Source organism: Scyliorhinus torazame, chromosome 13 (assembly GCF_047496885.1).
Source record: "Scyliorhinus torazame isolate Kashiwa2021f chromosome 13, sScyTor2.1, whole genome shotgun sequence".
Classification (NCBI taxonomy): Eukaryota; Metazoa; Chordata; class Chondrichthyes; order Carcharhiniformes; family Scyliorhinidae; genus Scyliorhinus; species Scyliorhinus torazame.
The window spans coordinates 21333465-21346521 of NC_092719.1; positions in this window are offsets into that span (position 1 = coordinate 21333465).

A 13057-nucleotide genomic window follows, 5' to 3' on the forward strand; every position below is an offset into this window, starting at 1 on the left:
AACTACAGACAAATTCCACATTTAGATTTTAGCACGACCAATACTTCACAATGTCCCTTAAATTGAAACTTAATTCTCCGAAGAATCTGTCCAAAATTACGCTCAGCTCCTGATGGCCTACTTTCTTTTTCCTTTCCCAGTCAGGTAGCTTCTAATCCCAGAACTGATTTTCACTGTGAAGGTTACACTGACAATTCCTCCATTTAACTGAAGCTAGGCAAATCTTCCAACCTCCTTTAATTCCTTACAAACTCGGTCTCTCTAATCTCGCACTTATGCTTTGCGTGGTGACCAATAGTTGGCATTTTCCCTTCTTTAGCACAGGCCTGGCTGCCTTAGTCTCTCTGTCTTTTAGGTTCTTGCAGACTGGCATGTGTCTGAGAATTTCAGGGATATATTTTTAAAACTGCAGACTGATACTACAATAGCTTTCAGTGGGCCTTTCCTTTTCTAAAGCTTATCTACATGACAACATGAATATCATGGACCTTGTATCAAGTAAGAGATGTTGATTAGTAATCTGCTAGCCCCCCCAACTCCAATTTATCTTGGAATTAAACTGACTTTAAAATATAAATATTCCCAACACCTCCCTATGAGATATGGAGACTAATATTTTACCCATAGTCAGAACAGCTGCTCTTGCCATTGTCTGTATGTGTGATTATCTTGAATCTTCTTCCCAATAAGTCAACCTGGGTCCATAGCAACCAAGGCATCCAGACTTGTTGGCAGGCAGAATTCAGAGCAGGTCACATGACACCCTTCACTACTTCATTTTCCTATCAGGACAAAACAATCTGATATACTTCATATTCGTAGCACTAGCGGTACAATTCTATATATAAATGCAAAATATTGTCATTATACCATCAAAGAACGATTAGGATGTGGAATGCATTATCTGAGAGGGTGATGGTTTCAGATTTAATTGTAGCCTTCGAATGGGAATTGGATAAATACTTGAAGGAGAAAGAAATTGCACAAATATGTGGAAAGAGTGGTGGAGTGAGTCTAATTGGATAGCTCTTCATAAGTGCAGGTACAGACTTACAGGTTTGTTCTCACTGGAACGATGGAGGTTGAGGGGCGACCTGACTGAGGTCTACAAAATTATGAGGGGCATAGACAGAGTGGATAGTCCGAGGCTGTTTCCCAGGGTAGAGGGGTCAATTATTAGAGGGCATAGGTTTAAGGTGCGAGGAGCAAGGTTTAGAGGAGATGTACGAGGGAAGTTTTTTACACAGAGGATAGTGGGTGCCTGGAACTCGCTGCCGGAGGAGGTGGTGGAAGCAGGGACGATAGTAACATTTAAGGGACATCTTGACAAATACATGAATAGGATGGGAATAGAGGGATACGGACCCAGGAAGTGTAGAAGATTTTAGTTTAGATGGGCAGCATGGTCGGCACAGGCTTGGAGGGCCGAAGGGCCTGTTCCTGTGCTGTACTTTTCTTTGTTCTTTGAACAATGTCCTGCTGGATTATTCTATGATTCGATGATATCATGTCTACCATCACATGGGATCTGCAAATTTGCCACACAGGGCCTTTTGATCTGTGTGGTTAAGTTCTGAAGTGGATAAACATGCTGTGCTTCTGAGGGAGGGGCCCGTTTTTCTTATGTAACTGGTTGATACATTTTATTTCAAACGAGTTTTAAAAAAATCTCATTGTCTCATCTCTTTCCCCGATGAATGATTCAATTCTTCAGATAATTACAGCCTTCTGGTAACTCTAAACAGTAGGAGTGATTCTGTGTTTCCAGCGTATGGGTTAGAGATGGGCAAACATTGCTCTCCCACTCTCTGCAGGTGCCCTCATGTTCATGTGCACACAAGTGTGCAAATACACGCATGTGTACACACATGATGCAAACGCAAGCCCATGCGCGCAAGTACACATGCATACACACAAATGCATGTACGTGCACACAAACATGCGTACATGTGCATACATGCACACAGGTACACACATACCATGAGCACATGCACTCACATATTTATGTTCAGGCCCATGCCCATACACCCACGCATAGACACACACATACTTGCACACAAGCACATAAACATGCACATCTGTATTCATGCATGCACATATTGCTATCCAGGGGCGCAAGCTGAAAAATAACCCGGGTGATTTCCCTCCCCGTCCTTCTTAGGTAAAGGTCACTGAAGGTAATTATGGTAAGCACAGATCGGAGATCAAAGCTGGGCCTTACTTGGTTTGCATGCCTCAATAAAACAGTTGATGGTGCATTTACCGACAGCCATCGGTGTGGTGGCGAAGTAGACACAAGAAGATTTGAAAATCTGAAGCAACTGGTGGGCATTTTCGTGAATATGTTGGTGCAGAGGGCATTGTAAACAGAATCTGTCTACCTGTACCTTAAAGACACTTACCACGCAGCACAGTGGTGCAGTGTTTAGCATTGCTGCCTCACGTCGCTGAGGCCCCAGGTTCGATCCTGACTCTGGGTCACTGTCCATGTGGAGTTTGCACATTCTCCCCATGTTTGCATGGGTTTCACCCCCACAACCCAAAAGATGTGTAGGTAGGTGGATTGGCCACGCTAAATTGCCCCTTAATTGGAAAAAATTAATTGGGTACTCTAAATTTAAAAAAAAGATACTTACCTTAGAGTGTGGTGCATTCTGGGACAGTGAGTAAATTTAAGGAGGAGTTAGATAGATTTTTAATTGGTAATGGGTTGAAAGGTTATGGAGAACGGGCAGGACGGTGGAGTTGAGGCCATGATGAGATCAGCCATGATGGTATTGAACGGTGGAGCAGGCTCAAGGGGCTAAACTGCCTACTCCAGCTCCTAGATGTTACATTCTAAGAAATGATTATTCTGTCTAATTCCACCTTCCAGCTCTTGGTCTGTAGCCCTGTAGGTAACAGCACCTCAAGCACAAATTTGGTGTTCTTGATTAATAAGGGGATCAGGGGTTATGGGAAGAAGGCAGGATCATAGAATTTACAGTGCAGAAGGAGGCCATTCGGCCCATCGAGTCTGCACTGGCCCTTGGAAAGAGCACCCTACATAAGCCCACACCTCCATCCTATCCCTGAAACCCATTAACCCCACCTAATCTTTTTGGACCCCAAGGGCAATTTAGCATGGCCAATCCACCTAACCTGCACATCTTTGGACTGTGGGAGGAAACCGGAGGAAACCCACGCACACACGGGGAGAACGTGCAGACTCCGTACAGACAGTGACCCAAGCCAGGAATCGAACCTGGGACCCTGGAGCTGTGACGCATCAGTGCTAACCACTGCTACCGTGCCGCCCAGAAGAATGGGGATAAGGAACTTAACAGTAATGATCGAATGGAGGAGTAGACTTAATGGGCCAAATGGCCTAATTCTGCTCCTATATCTTATGATCTTACAGCTAACAGCATTATTTTAACAACAAAGAATTCTCTTCCTTCATATTGTCCAGAATCAGATTCCCTTTTACTGAACAAATTTGGCCCTCTCTTTACCTGGGGTCGAGCGTTACTTGATTCATAGGATTTGGAGCTGCCAAAAACTGTTTGATTAACAGAGGCACACCTGTTCATTGATGTATGTGCTGTCAAACGGGCTTTTCTCAACTGGATTAAATAATATGCTGTGTAACCATCATGCATTCATCTGGTAAAGAAACCATTCTTCACATCCGGTCTGCTCCTGAACAATGTAGATTCTAATCTATCCACATTTCCTCACCTGTTCTAACACTCAAGAGAACATTCAATCTAAAACTCTCAGATTCCCAAACAAAATCCAAGAATAGCCATCCCCACATCTCCAAGACAACCCCAGTCTTGCAGCCCATTGTTGTCCAGATAACAGCCAATCCCAGATGACAGAAGGAGCTGTGTATCTTTAGAGTTTGTGAATATCTCAGGCTTTAGTTATTTCTAGTCAGATATTAATCTAGTTTCCCAGCAAACCCGAACATCGAGTAACTCCCACACATTACTGGCATACCCAAATTGGGAGATCACATGTCAGTTCCCCTTTGACATCTCACAGGAGCCATCCACATGGTCAATCACCCACTTGTGCCTCCGCTACCCATCTGTCTCATTGACTCCTATTAAGTTCCAGTCAGTCATGTTCTGCCCCAGTAATAAAATTTAACTCCAGAATATTTCCCCAATCTTCCAGCCTCCTCTTACTTGTCCTGTTGTCTTTCACGCATTGACTCTTCAAAGGTCACATCAGGTCAAGAGCTATTAATGTTTGTGATATGCTTAAATCCGTTTCTGGCTAGATATTTATGTACAGTATCTGCATTTTAAATGACCTAAAGATTATCCAGCTATAAAATGTGGCCCCAAGGAATGTTATAAATCTAAGTGGTTGCCTGTGAATTATTTTATATCATGGAGTAGGCATTGTCAAACTCGGGGGTGCGACCCGCGGGTGGGTAGCGAGCGAGTGTCGGGAGGATCGCGGAGCCTTCTGTCACGGTGCTCCCGATCGCGCAAATCTGCGCGCAGCAGCCAGTTGTTAATAACGTCGGCTGCAAGTGGCCTTCAAAATGGCCGTGAACATGTAAAAATCTATGCGCATGCGTGCCTATGATCGGGCACGCATGCGCAGTGCAGCCGCTTTTTTTTTAACAGTCGCAGCTTTTTGCTTTACAAGTTCGGGGGGGGGGGGTTTATTCATTTATTTTAGTCATTTTTTTTACAAGTTCGGGGGGATTTTATTTGATAAAATTTTACAGGAAAGAAATGCAGAACTTTGGAGAGATGGAGACTCCATACTTTCCAACACCGGAAGGCTTCACCTTCATCCAACAGGTTCCATTGGAGGTGCATGTACGAGGGCCAAAGGGACCCAAAACCATTTCCTCCATTTTTATCAGCAGCAAACAAGGTAAGAGAAAATGGTGGGTCGCGCAGGTCGGCCGGCGTGGGTCGAGAAGGTCGGCTGGGTTGGGTCCTGAAGGTTGGCCGGTTGGTAAAAATGGGTCCCCGGAAAAAAAGTTTGAAGAACACTGTCATAGAGCACCTGTGAGGTAAGACTTTTGCAGTATAATAAGTCAAACAGAAGACATGCTGGGCGGGATTCTCCACTCCCGCGCCGAAGTGGCCGCGGCGTCGTGAATGCCATCGAGGTTCACGATGGCGCGAAACGGCCCCTTTCCCGACCGATTCAGGCCCTGACAATGGGCTAGGATCGGGGCCGCGTCATCTACACACGCCAGGCCTTGTCGCCCGCGTAAAGGCGGCGCCGCATAGATGACGCGGCCGGCGCCGCATAACGCATCATCCGCGCATGCGCGGGTTGGCCGGCGCCAACCCGCGCATGCGTGGTTGCCGTCCTCTCTAAGTCGGCCCCGCAAGAAGATGGCGGACGGATCTTGCGGGGCCGCGGAAGGAAGGAGGTCCTCCTTCAGAGAGGACGGCCCGACGATCGGTGGGCACCGATCGCGGGCCACCCCACATTTGAGGTACCCCCCGGTGCAGGATCCCCCCCCCAGCGATCATGCACTGTTCACGACGGCAGCGACCAGGTGTGGACGGCGCCAGGGGGAACCCGCCGTTCTGGCCTGGCCTGAGAATAGTGGGGGTGCCGGAGAATCGTCATTTTGGGTGTCTCCGGCGATTCTCCGGCCTGCGGCCCGCAGAACCCGACCGGGCCATTCCCGCCGCTTGGGGGAATCGCGGGAGGGCGTCAGACCAGCGTCCCTGGAAATTTTGGCGGCCCAGGCGATTCTCCCAATCGGCGCGGCAGTGGAGAATCTCGCCCGTGGTGTTCCCTTCATGTACGCACTTCACAAAATCCCACATCACACGTTCCCCTAGCAACCACCCTACCACTAATGAACTGGAAATGAAATCAACTAATTAAATTAGGTCCCTGTACTCTTGGTCAGGAAAACAAACTAATGTTTGCTCTTTCGAAAAAGGTTGCTGTGTGTCACGTCACTTTAATCTGTGGTCAGCCTGGGGCTAAATAATTAGCATTCTTGCCTCTGAGTCTGAAGGTCATGGGTTCAAGTCTAACTCCAGAGCATTTGTGCATATAATCCAGGCCAACACTCCTTTGGAATACTGAGGGAGTGCTGCACTGTTGTTCGGCTGAGACGTTAAGCTAAGACCCCCTCTGCCCTCCCAGGCCCATAGCACTATTTCAAATAGAAACAAGTGATTTTCTCCAGTGTCCCAACCAATACTTAGCCCTCAACTGACATTAAATTACAGGTGATCTGGTCATTATCCCATTGTCACCACCAGCTGCGGAAGCAGGCTGCATCCAGGGAAATATTGAAGATACGGACTGGGGCTGGAGATGTGGTGTCAGAACCAGGGAAGACAAATTAGGCATTTAGGGAGTACTACCAGGGACTTTACCAGGCAGATCCTGGGGGGAGAGGAGGGAGACATGGGGCGGTTTCTGGACGAGCTGGAATTTCCCCAGGTGGAGAAAGCAACGAGGCAGGCTTTGGAGGAGCCCCTAGGGCTGAGGGAAGTGCTGGATAGTATCGGGTATGAAGTCGGGGAAGGCTCTTGGGCCGGAAGCGTACCTGGCGGAAGTTTATAAGAAATTTGCGGCAGACCTGGCACCACATCTGTTGGGGGTGTTTAATGAAGCTCTGGAGAAGAGGGAGTTGCCAGAGACGATGACGCAGGCAGTAATCACACGCATCCCATAAAAAGGAAGAACCAGGTGGAATGTGGGTCGTATAGGCCCAAATCACTATTGAACACGGATGTGAAAGTATTGGCTAAGTTGTTGGCAGGGAGGATGGAGGACTGTGTGCGGGGGGTGGTTGCAGAAGATCAAACAGGCTTCGTGAAGGGCAGGCAGCTCACGAGTAATATAAGACACCTGTTGAATGTGGCGATGAATCAGTTGGGGGCTCTGGTACTGGAGGTAGTGGTGTCCATGGACGCGGAGAAGGCACTTGATCGGGTGGAGTGGCGGTATTTGTCGGAAGGTTTGGGTTTGCGCCGAGATTTGTGGCATGGGTGCAGTTGCTCTATGTGGCACCAAGGGCGAGGGTGAGGATGAATGATATGAGCTTACACAGGGGTACAAGGCAGCGGTGCCCACTGTCGCCATTGCTGTTTGCACTGGCCATAGAGCCATTGGCGATGGCTTTCAGGGAATCGGGGGATTACGAGGGGACAGAGGGCGCATCGGGTGTCGCTCTATGCCGATGGCCTCTTGCTGTATGTTTCGGATCCGTTGGAGAGTATGGGAATGATTATGGGCTTGCTGGGGAGGTTTGGAGGGTTCTCGGGGTACAAACTGAATGTAGGGAAAAGTGAGGTATTCCCAGTGAATGAGCTGGGACAGCAGGCTAATTTAGGGGGGATACCATTTACGGTAGCGAGGGATAGATTTAGGTATTTGGAGATTCAGGTAGCGAGGGAATGGACGGGGTTCCATAAGTGGAACTTAATGAAGCTGGTGGAGGAGGCCAGGGAGGATCTTAGGAGGTGGGATACACTGCACTTAACGTTGGCGGGCGGGTCCAAGTGGTGAAAATGAATATTCTGCCGAGGTTCTTGTTTATCTTTCAGGCTCTCCCGATCTTTATACCAAAGGCCTTTTTTCGGAAAGTGGACACGATCATCTTGGACTTTGTATGGGCGGGGAAAGTGCCGAGGCAGCAGGGGGGGTTGGCATTACCGAACTTGCTTCATTATTATTGGGCGGCGAATGTGGACAAGGTGCGGTGATGGTGGGAAGGAGAATGGGTAGAGTGGGTTAGGATGGAGGAGGAATTTTGTAAGGGGTCTAGTTTGAGGGCTATGGTGACGGCAGCATTGCCAATGGCTCCAAGTAGGTATTCAGGGAGCCCAGTTGTACAGTCCACGGTGAAGATATGGAATCAGCTGAAGAGGCATTTTAGGATGGAAGGGATGTCGGTGCTAACGGCGCTGTGCGAGAATCATGGGTTTGAGCCGGGGGGGATGGATAGTGTATACAGGAGGTGGAGGGAAGTGGGGCTGGTCAAAGTGAGGGATTTGTATTTGAAGGAAGGATTCGCCAGTCTGGAGGAGCTAAGGGAGAGGGTAGAGCTGCCGAGGAGTAGTGAGTCCAGGTATCTTCAGGTGAGGCACTTTATGCAAAAGGTTGGAGAGGGATCCCTAGGTTGTCGGGATACACCTTGCTGGAGCGACTGCCGCTTCCGAATGTGGAAGGGGAGGGAAGAATTGGGGATATATGCACATGGCTGGGAGAGCAGGGAGGTGAGCGGGTGGTGAAGATCAAGGAGAAATGGGAAGCGGAGTTGGAAGGGGTGGTCAATTGGGGAGTATGGAGTGAGGGACAGCAAAGGTAAACAGGACCTCCTCTTGTGCAAGGATTAGCCTGATACAGTTTAAGGTGGTACACAGGGTGCATATGACTCGGGTGAGAATGAGTTGGTTCTTCCAAGGGGTAGCTGATGAGTGTGGGCGGGGGCCAGCGAATCACGCACACATGTTTTAGGGTTGTGAAAAATTGGGAAGATTCTGGGTGGGAGTTAGCGGAGGAGGAGGTGGACATGGACCCTTTGCTGGCGATATTTGGGATTTCAGAGAAGCCGGAGCTCATGGAGAGGAGGAAGTTCGATGTTGTGGCCTTCGCCTCTCTGATTGCACGGAGGCGAATTTTGCTGGAATGGCGGTCGGCATCGCCACCGGGGGTAGCAGCATAGTTGGGTGACCAGTACGACTTCCTGCGGTTGGAAAAGTTAAAGTATAAGTTAAGGGGCTCAGCAGGGGAGGCACTATCTGTGGAAAGGTAACAGCAAACATTTCAGTTGAATGATATTCAATCAAATTTGGTAAATATTAGAGATGCAAAGCTCTCAAACAAGCACAAAAGCAGTGAAAGACCTACTTCTGCTCCTATGTCTTATGGGAAGGTGTGCGGAAGGCACGTGTGATTAAATTACACATGTAGGGTGTTAATGAGAAAGTGAAGAAACAAAGTATGGGGCTAAAGGACATATAAATTACAACAGCTCAACTATAGCCAGCAACTGCTCTCCAAAGTACAAAGTAGAGCAGTGGTGATCGCCAATGTACCAGAAATTTTTGAAGTCTTAATATGTGCGGGAGAAACCCATTGTATAAGTTCTGTATTATGTTTGATTGATATGTTTATGTTCTGTTCTGTTCTTTTCTCTTTTTCTTTTCTGTTACGGGGGGGGGGGGGGGGATGTTAATTGGTTAAAAATTTTTGTTGGAAAAACTTTGAATCAACATATTTAAAAAAAAAAAAGAAGAAATTGTTGAAGTCAATGTTGAGTGTGGAGGGCTGTAAAATGCCTCATCGAAAGATTAAATGCTGTTCCTCAAGCTTCCATTGAACAGTAGAGGAGGCCAAGGTCAGAGTGGGAATGGGACGGGGAATTACTTACAAGAGAATGATCAGGGTCATACAAGTGGTCTGAGCAAAGGTATTCAAAAATGCAATCACCCAATCTATAATATAGTCAATTGAAAGGAGTATATGGAAATCACTGTTTCGCTTGGAAGGAATATTTGGGGCCCTGGATGGTGGGAAGCGAGGAGGTGAAAGGGCAAGTGTTGCATCTTCTCTATTTGCATGGGAAGGGGAGTTGTTGGTGTTGGAAGAATATTTGGAAGAAATAGAGGTGTACAGTGAAGGTTCACTAGATTGGTCCCAGAAATGAGAGGGTTGTCCTACGATGAGCGACTGAGCAAATTGGGCCCATATCCTCTGGAATTTAGAAGAGGTGATGTAATTGAAACATGTAAGATTAAAAGGGGCTTGATGAGGTAGGTATTGAGAGGATGGGGCATATAGAACATGGGGCACAGTTTCGAGATAAGGGGTTTGATCATTTAGGACTGAGATGAAGGGCAGCATGGTAGCATAGTGGTTAGCACAATTGCTTCACAGTTCCAGGGTCCCATGTTCGATTCCCGGCTTGGGTCACTGTCTGTGCGGAGTCTGCACGTTCACTCCGTGTGTGCGTGGGTTTCCTCCGGGTGCTCCAGTTTCCTCCCACAGTTCAAAGATGTGCAGGTTAGGTGGATTTGCCATGCTAAATTGCCCTTCGTGTCCAAAATTGCCCTGAGTGTTGGGTGGGGTTACTGGGCTATGGGGATAGGATAGAGGTGTGGGCTTGGGTAGGGTGCTCTTTCCAAGAGCCGGTGCAGACTCGATGGGCTGAATGACCTCCTTCTGCACTGTAAATTTTATGGAAGAGTAATGTCGTCACTCGAGCTGAGAACCCTTGGAATTGTCAACCCCAGCAGTTTGCAGATGCTCTATCATTGAGTAAATTTAGGCTGAGACATGAAACAGAGTTTTGGTCTCCAACAATCAAGGTAAATGGGGAGAGGGTGGGAAAGTGGAGTTGAGGCTGAAGATCAGCCACGATCACATTAAATGGTGGAGCAGGCACAAGGCCAAATGGTCTACCACTATTTCATATGTTCTTATTAATGGATCAGTGTTGTGCAGGGAACTTTCTATTTGGAATGTTGAAAGACAAGAAGTGGAGAAGATATGTTTGATGGCATCATGTTTGAGTGGACAAAAATGGCGGAGGATGATCCATTGAATATTGAGGCTGGTGGAGTCGAAGGTGAGGACAAGGGGAACTTTATTGTGATCCTGGAAGGGAGGCAAAGGGGTTAGCGCAGAAGTGTGGGAAATAGATATGGCCAAAATCACGGTGGGGGTGGTAGTACTCACTTAAAGAAAAGGAAATACTAAAAAAGGAAGCACTAGTATGGAAGGTGGCATTTTCAGAAACTGCTGTAACGGAGATGGAATAGTGTCCTTGCATTTCTTCACACATGGCTTTCTATAATCAAGAATTAGAAAGCTATGGAAGTCAGTGAGCTTACAGGAGATATTGGTGTACAACCTATACCCCAAAAATGATACAGAGAAATTGAGGAAGGAAAGGGAAGAGTCAGAAATGAACCATGTAACAGTGAGAGATGGGTGTAAATGTGAAGTAAAGTTTTTTGTAAATTTAGAGTACCCAATTATTTCTTTTTCCAATTATGGGGCAATTTAGCATTGCCAATCCACCTACCTTGCACATCTTTTGAGTTGTGGGGCTGAGACCCACGCAGACACGGGGAGAACGTGCAAACTCCACATGGACAGTGACCTGGGGCGGGGATCAAACACGGGTCCTTGGTGCTGTTAGGCAGCAGTGCTAACCACTGCACCATCGTGCCGCCCTATGTGAAGTAAAGTTGATGACATTTTCAAGACGCAATCATCAATGTGCCAGATAAAGGAATAGTGGCATAGTGGTTAAGTAACTGGGCTAGTAATCCAGAGATCTGGACCAACAAATCCAAAGACATGAATTTAAAACCCACCATGATACCTGGAGAATTTAAATTAAGTTAATTAAATAAATTGGAAACTAATATTAGTAATGGTGACCATATAGCCAATACCATAGAATGCCTAAAGTGTAGAAAGCCATTCAGCCCATCGAATCTGCACCAACCCTCTGAAAGAGCACTCCATCTAGGCCCAACTGCCCCATCCTATCCCTGTAACCCCACCGAGGAACAATTTAGCATATCCAATCAACCTACCTGCACATCTTTGGGGGCGAAACCCATGCAAACATGGGGAAAATGTTCAAACTCCACACGGATAGTGACCCAGAACCGGGATCGAACCTGGGATCTCGGCGCCGTAAGGCAGGAGTGCACCACCTCTTGAGGGCAGTTGGGGATGGGCAATAATTGCTGGTCTTGCCAGAGATGCCCCATCCTGAGAATGAATTTTAAATAAAAGAGATGAGGGAGAGGACCTGTGTAAGACTGGAATAAAGAATGTTCCATGTATCCTACCAAAGCGTGTGGGTAAATAGGACCCATATAAATTCCCACAGCAACACCTTTTTTAGGGGGTGAATGGAGTTGAAGGAGGATTTGTTCAATGTAAGAACAAGTTCAGTCAGGTGGAAGAGGCTGTTATCATCACATTGCTGTTTGTGGGCGCTTGCTGTGTGCAATTTGGTTGCCAAATTTCTTATAGTAACTACACTTCAAAAGTATTTTAGAACATCCTTTAGAAATCACTTAGAAAATCCTGAGGTTGTGAAGGGTTTTGTATAAATGCATGTCTATTTTCCTTTTAGCAGGTTTGAACCCTGGTTTGCTAAGGTAGGTAACATATGCTCTTTAATCACAAGAATTGTGCTTTAGGATTCTTACGAATTATAGCATAATGGACTAGTTCATTGTTCGTAATGCATGAATCCCATGGTGTGCGGTTAGCAACTGAAGCCTCTTTACTTACGTTTATATTCTACAACAGCACCATCTCCTGGTCCCTTGCTGAATGTGTTTCAGGATTGTCACTGGAATTTTTCTGGAATGTTTAGTTTTGCTGTTAATAGTTCAGGCAGTCACCTGGGAGAAATAACTAAATATCTTCCTCACAGTATTTCTATAAAATAAGCAACTGAACAAACACATTTTTGCAAAGGCTACTGATATAATTCTGGTGAGTTTGCTGGTGAATCTTAATCAGGATTGCTCTTATTTTGGTGAATTTTGCTGGCTATCATTTGGCTAGGTTTGCCTTTGTTTTGATTAGGTTTTCTAGTTTGTATTTGAATCTCACTGGCGTATCTTTGAAGGTTTACTGCTTTTTAGTGAGGTTGTTGCTATTTTGGTGAATTTTGCTGGTGGCATTTTCTTTTAAAATAAATTTAGAATACCCAATTCATTTTTTCCAATTAAGGGGCAATTTAGCGTGGCCAATCCACCTAGCCTGCACATCTTTGGGTTGTGGGGGTGAAACCCACGCAAACACGGGGAGAATGTGCAAACTCCACAGTGACCCAGGGCCGGGATCGAACCTGGGACCTCGGCGCCGTGAAGCAACAGGGCTAACCCACTGCACCACCATGCTGCCCGCTGGTGGCATTTTCTGATGTATTACTGGTGAAGTTTGCTGGTATGTAGATGAGATTGGTGTATTTTCAATGAAGTTTGCTGCTATTTTGATGAATTTTGCTGTTACATTTTGGTGAGGTGTGCTGGGTTATCTTGTATATCCTGACAACATTGTGAAGAAGAGTTATACAGACTGGAAA